Raw genomic sequence first — 8,974 nt, forward strand, 5'->3', positions numbered from 1 at the left:
TAAGTAAGTAAGTAAGTAAGTAAGTAAGTAAGTAAGTAAGTAAGTAAGTAAGTAAGTAAGTAAGTAAGTAAGTAAGTAAGTAAGTAAGTAAGTAAGTAAGTAGTAAGTTAGTTAGTTAGTTAGTTAGTTGGTAAGTTAGTTAGTTAGTTAGTTAGTTAGTTAGTTAGTTAGTTAGTTAGTTAGTTATTTAGTTAGTTAGTTAGTTAGTTAGTTAGTTAGTTAGTTAGTTAGTTAGTTAGTTAGTTAGTTAGTTAGTTAGTTAGTTAGTTAGTTAGTTAGTTAGTAGTATTATACCATGACATATCTCAACAAAACAACAAAGGAAAAGTGATGAAAATGATAATGAGCATACAAACGATTAGTTCTACTTTCGTCTGGACCAGTTTATCCAATTTAAAGCTTTACTTTTCTTGTTATCCTTCCTCCTTCCACTTTTTATGCTTCTGGCGACAACCAAGTAATTTTCATAATGTGAAAATCATAATCATAAAAACCTACAAACCTGTTTTTGTAATTAAGTGTAATGCACATAGATACATTTGTATATAGATGTGAAACGCTTCTGTATACATTCCTATGTCTGTACATCGAAAAGCAATCGTGTTTATGAGAAAATGAATTGTGTGTTTATTTTAAGCAGATGTATATACTACATGTGTATGTAGAAATGCAAAATGAAAGTTACATTTTATTGTGGAAAATTGTCATTTGGAAAAATTAAAAATAGTTCGCAATAATGACATATTTTTAACAAATGATTTTTTTTTCTATTTTACATTTTTGAAAACTCCTAAATCAAATTACTTACTAAAAACTTAAAAAGCATACTTGTTAAAAAAAATCTTTAATTCTATGAGTTCATATTAATACAACTTAACTATTTAAATTAAAAACAATTTATTAAAAAATTTAACAAATAAATAAATACTTAATAAAATATTTTTGATATTTGAAATACTTAAGTGCACCAGTATTTGGTAATAAACAAATTAATAGACTGAAGTTTTGATCCCCGGCTGCATCAAACCATAATTTTTCCAATTGAAGTTTTTGTACCCTACACCATTCAAAAGGGAAGTTTAAAATGCACTACATACAAGCAAAATTGTTTATCGTTTAGAATAGTGTTTTCTTAAATTTTAAGATACATCGATGGAATATAAAGCCATTTTTATGGACCTTGGGTCATGTAATTTTTTTCTAACGTAAAATAGTTTATATAAATCCTTTTCTTAACATCCTGTACAACTACATGTTGGCTATAATATAGTCGATCTTGACCAACTATAAATTGTTGTTGTTGTTCTTGTTTTATGCTTTATCCTTTGCACAATTTATGCAGGTGTATGAAATTGTATTGATTGTTTGAAAAACAATTGTTTCGTTACAGCCATACACACACACACAAACACACTCCCACACACATTCATAAGTAAAAACCCAATTTTGTGGTATTTTATAAATTGTATGTACAGATAACCTCAAAATGTTGTTCATTTACATAAGTAATTAAGTAAATACTTGAATGTACGTATAAATACACATGTGTTTATTAGGGTAGTCCGAATAAAAGTGACAGCAACATTTATAAATATTTAATTAGTAATCAAAACTAACCAAAGTTCACCAACAAAATTTACATATTGATATAGAACTAAGTCTCCCTAATATGTATACATGTGTATATGTACGTATGCATGTGTAAGGAATCTATAGTTTTCATTTTTTTTATTCATAGATTATATTTACAACATAGCATTGTTTCTATGGACAAACAAGCATCTTTGTTTACTTTTCCTAGACCATTGTCTAGTGAGGAAATAATCAATGTAAACTTAGTGATAAAATAATTGAAACAAATGTTTAAAGGAGATCAGAGAAGAATAAAATCTAGTCTATTCAATATAAAAAATAAACAAATTATGTAAATAATCACAGGTTTAGAACAAGCAAAAGTTTTATTTTACAAATTTTATTAAATAAAAATTTGTAAAACTAAATTTTGTAAAATTTAAATTTTTATACCCTACACTACTATAGACCTTTCTCACTATATTATGCGTTTGTGCTGATGTTTGTCTGTCTGTCTGTCTGTCTGTCTGTCTGTCTGTCTGTCAGTCTGTCTATCTGTCTTAACCTTGTGCGAACTCTACAGACCTCAAATTTCAAGATTATTTATAAGGACAGACGCTATTGATAATTGTTCGAAATCGGTCCATTATTTCGCCTAGCCCCCATACAACCGTACCCCCGAATAAGACCTTTGGGCTCGTAATTACGTTAAATGTTTTATTGTATCAACAAAAATCGGAAAAACTCAGTTTTGTAGAACTTTAAATCATCGATGATCGGCCCTCATTTGACCGTAGCCCCCACACAAACTCCCCTTCAGAAAATGACTTGAAAGTCAAAATTCACTTATTAACATTAAAACCATAAAATTTTCTTTTCTATAGAAAACTTTCTTTAAATTTTCTTTTCTATAGAAAACTTTCTTTAAATTTTCTTTTCTATAGAAAACTTTCTTTAAATTTTCTTTTCTATAGAAAACTTTCTTTAAATTCTCTTTTCTATAGAAAACTTTCTTTAAATTTTCTTTTCTATAGAAAACTTTTTTTAAATTTTCTTTTCTATAGAAAACTTTCTTTAATTTTCTTTTCTATAGAAAATTTTCGATATATTTTCTATTTTATAGAAAATTTTCGATATATTTTCTATTTTATAGAAAATTTTCGATAAATTTTCTATTTTATAGAAAATTTTCGATAAATTTTCTATTTGATAGAAAATTTTCGATAAATTTTCTATTTGATAGAAAATTTTCGACAAATTTTCTATTTGATAGAAAATTTTCGATAAATTTTCTATTTGCTAGAAAATTTTCGATAAATTTTCTATTTGATAGAAAATTTTCGATAAATTTTCTATTTTATACAAAATTTTCGATAAATTTTCTATTTTATAGAAAATTTTCGATTAATTTTCTATTTTATAGAAAATTTTCGATTAATTTTCTATTTTATAGAAAATTTTCGATAAATTTTCTATTTTGTAGAAAATTTTTGATTAATTTTCTATTTTATTGAAAATTTTCGATAAATTTTCTATTTTGTAGAAAATTTTCGATAAATTTTCTATTTTATAGAAAATTTTCGATAAATTTTCTATTTTATAGAAAATTTTCGATAAATTTTCTCTTTTGTAGAAAATGTTCGATAAATTTTCTATTTTATAGAAAATTTTCGATTAATTTTCTATTTTATAGAAAATTTTCGATTAATTTTCTATTTTATAGAAAATTTTCGATTAATTTTCTATTTTATAGAAAATTTTCAATTAATATTCTATTTTATAGAAAATTTTCGATTAATATTCTATTTTATAGAAAATTTTCGATATTCTATTTTATAGAAAATTTTCGATTAATATTCTATTTTATAGAAAATTTTCGATTAATATTCTATTTTATAGAAAATTTTCGATTAATATTCTATTTTATAGAAAATTTTCGATTAATTTTTTATTTTATAGAAAATTTTCGATTAATTTTTTTATTTTATAGAAAATTTTCGATTAATTTTTTATTTTATAGAAAATTTTCGATTAATTTTTTATTTTATAGAAAATTTTCGATTAATTTTTTATTTTATAGAAAATTTTCGATAAATTTTTGATGAATTTTATAGAAAATTTTTGATGAATTTTATAGAAAATTTTCGATGAATTTTATATTTTATAGAAAATTTTCGATGAATTTTATATTTTATAGAAAATTTTCGATGAATTTTATATTTTATAGAAAATTTTTGATGAATTTTCTATTTTATAGAAAATTTTCCATGAATTTACTATTTTATAGAAAATTCTCGATGAATTTTCTATTTTATAGAAAATTCTCGATGAATTTTCTATTTTATAGAAAATTCTCGATGAATTTTCTATTTTAAAGAAAAAATTCTTTTTTACAGAAAATTTTCGATTAGTTTTCTTTTTTATAGAAAATTTTCGATTAATTTTCTTCTTTATAGAAAATTTTCGATGAAAATTTTTTTATAGGTAATCTTTGATAGAATTTTCTTTTCTCTTAATTTTCTCTATATATATAATTTTCAATTAATCATCTATTTAATGATTATTATTTTTAAAACATGATGTTGATAATAATAAAAATAACTCTTCCGAAACATGATCTTTTACTACAAAAAACACATAAAATCGATTTAGTTTTTCCAACTCAAATGATTTACGTTATTATTACGTATTATTACCTCAGTTCGATGGCCAATTTAAAGTTGAAAAGTGAAATTTGAGCTTGAAATTGAACCCTTTATTTATTTTCTCTTGTTTTTTCTTTTTAAACAACATTTCACTTTTACAACATCTAATACCCATAATTCCTGGAGATACTTATAGCTGTTGTTTTATAACCCAATAGCAACAACAGCAAAACCAAATATATATGTATCTATAGCTGTGTGTTAGTTGTTTAATATCAACCATCACATTTTAGCTTATTAGAAATCGTGTACTCTTGAGTCCAATAAATTTATTTTCATCTTCAAAATGAGCACCAAGCTGTTGGGTAAAAAAAAAAAAACAAAAACTAAATACAAACGAAAGGTGGCTGACTGGCTTTCATATTCATACATTTCTCTGAGTAGAACATTTATAGATGTGTGCTTATGTGTGTGCAGTTTACAGTTGTAGCGGTAATAAACCCTGTACATCCCAGTCCTTTAACGCTTGGCCTTAGCTTTATCGAATAAGATAGAAATGTTAAGATGTTTGGCTGTTGACTAAAGAATGTTTATCACCGTCTTGTCGTCATTTTCCATTTACGAAATGGATTTTCAACATATAAAAAAATTGTTTTCGGTTTTTATTTTCAATTCAGGTAAAAAACAAATAGAGACATACAAATGAATGTTGTTTTTTTTTTTTTTTTTTGCTTTGGTGTGAATGAAACCAATATTTGAATGTAAAAATTTGTGCAATAAGCAGATATAAATATGTTACAGAGACAATGGGACAATGAATATAACATACATATACTCATAGTAGAGAAAACAGGAAAATAATTCAATTTCTGCCACAACTTCTTTCATTTTTGTTAAAATTTTCGGAAGTTAAGGCTCCCTTTTCGAAGAAAAAGAAAATTGTAAATCAACTCAATAAAAGTAATGCTCCGAGCGTGTGTTTCACTACGATATTTCCAGATACTGAATCATTAGCATGATATACGAACTACAGAAATTAGATTTTCTCAATACATTGACAATTAAACTGTATGAATTATTCTTACTCACCCTGTTAATATACTAAATATATGATGAACAAAAATCACATCGTAAAAATGTCCAAAAGCTGTAAAGCTCATAAGTCGTATATGGGTCTTACACCAACCACAACCAAAAAAAAAAAAAAATACAACGAAAACAAACTGAATAAAATAAGGAACAACTACAACATATAGGGACGGATGTTCACCTTTATATGCTCGTTTCTGCACACACGTAAATAGTCGCATAACTGCACACAAATTTTACAACATCGGTGTATGTTAATGGATGTGTGTGTGTGGCAATACCCAGTAATTCAAGGTGACAGGATTAAACTAGAAGTATGCTCTTTGAACAAACAGAAAGACGGACCATGTTCCTAAAGTGATTTATATAAGTACCAGTGTGGGACGACATAAATTTCAGTGGCCTTCTTCATTGAAACGGGTTAGACTGAACTTTAAAGTACTTTCAGAATACCTCGACGTATTTGTCGGAGAAGTCATCTTAATCTTAACATCATGCAATTGGAAGCTGCTGCAAGCCATGTCAGGAAGGACCTTGGGTCAATCATTTTATATAGTAGTTTCCATCGACATGTTCCTGAAGTGCTTTATATGACTGAAGACGGTACAACAATCGGTTTTCAGAAACTTTAAAGTACTTTCAGAATCCATCAACGTATTTCTCGAAGAAGTAATCACAATCTAACCATCCCACAGTATGTCAGGAAGGACCTTTGTGTATACGAGGGAAACATACTCAGTTATCAGTCAGATCCGTTGGACCAATTCTTTCATACAGTAGTTTGTAACGGCATGTTGCTGAAGTACTTTATGTGATTACCAGTCTTGACGACATATATTTCAAGGGGCCTTCTTTATTCAATGGGCTAAACTAAAGACGGTACAACAGTCGCTTCTAAGAAACCTTAAAAAAAACTTTCAGAACCTCTTAACGCTTCTTCGAGACATGTCAGGAAGGACCTTTTATATACAAGGGCAACTTTATTAGTCATGAGCCAGTTCTGTTGGATCTTATACAGTAGTTTTTTGGCATTCATAATGCTATTGTTATCACAGTCGTATTATATATGTACTTTAAAAAAGCAAACATTCTGAGAAGTTCTGACACAGCTAAAATCGGAATGAAGCAAAAGGCCACGACTAACCAATGTCCAGCTTGTGATCAAGGTCCACCTTGTATATACATATATATATAGTTTAGGCAAAATCTAAAATGTATTCATCAAAGACCCTAATCAAACAATAACAACTCAATCTAGGCCCGTTAATACCGTGTTGGTACCGTTCAGCGCTTACAGTACCCGACAGACGTTCACCGTGCATCAAACCTTTGTTTGTGCTGATGTTTGTAACGCACAATAATATTGGTCATAGACCCATCTTAAACCTTGTAAACCTTTTAATCACGTATACACGCATGTCAGATCTTACAAAGTTTGCAAAACAATATTCCGAAAATCTCTAACAATCGTGTAAACATGCAATTTTTGTGTTGACACATTGTCAGCGAAAGCATTTCTGATAATTTTGCAAGACAAAAAGTTGACACAATTTTTTTTAATTTTTTCTGACAACATTGTAAGATTAAACAATCGTGTAAACGTAGATTTGTCTCTTAATACATATATTTCAGTCATTCGACATTTGGAATGAGTTCACTCTAAAAAAAAAAACAGGGCTACATTAACTCCCTCAAAATCTGCTGAGCTTATAGATGGTCCAACTTGAATTTGACTTTGGTTTTATTGCTTGTACAATAATATATTTTTATGTTTATGTAGTTGTTTTTTTTTGCGCTCTTGTTATTGTTTTATGACCATATGTTGTTGTGGTCTTGTGCTAAAATTATAGAGGAGGGTGAGATTTGAAGTCGTGTGCCGCTAAAACTCTTAGATGTCATCATTTATTGCAATTGTTTTGTTTGTAAAATAAAAAAAAAACCTTTTTCTGTCTCACCGTTATAAGGTTTTACAAATAAAAATTTATTTGTTTTTCTCTCTATGACACCTTGAGCTTTAAACAGTGTCCTCATTTCCACAGCAGCTAACCTTTGACTTTCCTTTTGCAATTTCTGGCTTTTGTAACCCTTTAATATGTGGATTCAGTGAGTCAATGAGTAATTTAAACATTTTATACAACTAAGTACATATACACACATACATAGATATGTTAGAACTTATACGTGCATGTATATTGATTTGTATGTATGAGTTTTGTTTTTTCACTTATACATTTGTATATGTACGTTTGTGTTGTCAAAGTATCTCTGTGTGTTTTTGTGTACTCTCGAGTTTAGTTCTCATGCATGAGTTGCTACTGCGTTTTTTGCCACATTTTTGTGTCATTAATTTATTTTTTATGTTTTTCTACCGCTTTTTATAGTTCTACATTCTCATTTCGATTACAACTCAATTCATCGTATGTCTGCCCTTCTTGGTATCTCGGTTACAAAATATTTTCTTTTTTCTCTCAATTTTGTCAGAAGATTTTCCTGTACATATTAATAATTTTTATTATTATTTCTACATTTTTCAATAAATGAAAGTGCTGTTTAGTGGGTAGAATTTATAGGTATTGGTTACTGTCATTGGGTGGATTTTCTTACATAATTCATTTGATATATGTATGTACATATAAATGTTGATATTTTAAAAGAATTTACTTGAAAATATGGGGCCTTCTATGAAACTTACAAAAAAAAAACAAAATTGCAATATTAACCACAATTACAAAATTCCAAAAATTATCTAAACAATTAAGAAAAAATTTTCTTTATATTCAAAAATTCCTTTAAATTTTTCCCAAAAAATTTTCTTATATGTAATACCCATACATATCTCAAAGAATATTTGTTTAAAAGCAAAAAAAAAAAAACAAGAAAATAATAAAGAAAAACTTATAATTTTTTCCATAGTAAAATTGTTTTCTTTTGTAGTGTCATAAAATATGTTGGTTTATCTGCATTTATTTCTTTTGACTTTCTGCTGAAATATTAAAATTATATTTTTTTTTTCTTTTTCCATATGCAAAAGTAGACATAAGAGCAAAACAGTTTTCTTTATAAATTCTTAAATTTTCCTCACAATAATAATAATTTTAATGTATTTAATGGTATTTCTTTATAGGCGGCCGTAATGAAGTTGCAATTAAGGTGAGTGAATTTTGTGTTAATTAAGGGGGAAAAATGGGTTAGAATTTGATTTGAGTTGGAGAAAAGTGAATAAATTATGACGTAAATGAAAGTGTGCATTTTAAGAGAATATTGAAGGAGAAAGTCTTTTTAGTATATAAAGACTTGTATAAATTAGTATAGTATACTTTATAGAGTAGACTATGAAATAGTATGTAGACTAGGCTGTTGACTAAACTATATAATAATCTATTAACTAGACTTAACAATATACTTAGAAAACATATACTGTTGACTTTACTAATGGCTAGAAAATAAAGTGTGATAATAACTAAACTTTAAACTATAGGGAAGATTATAGCCTAGACTATAATTTAATCTATAGTGTAGTCTATAATCTAATCTATAGTGTAGTCTATAGTGTAGTCTATAGTGTAGTCTATAGTGTAGTTTATAGTCTAGTCTATAGTCTAGACTATAGTCTAGACTATAGTCTAGTCTATAATCTAGTCTATAGTCTAGACTATAGTCTAGACTAT

Source organism: Lucilia cuprina, chromosome 6 (assembly GCF_022045245.1).
Source record: "Lucilia cuprina isolate Lc7/37 chromosome 6, ASM2204524v1, whole genome shotgun sequence".
NCBI classification, from domain to species: domain Eukaryota; kingdom Metazoa; phylum Arthropoda; class Insecta; order Diptera; family Calliphoridae; genus Lucilia; species Lucilia cuprina.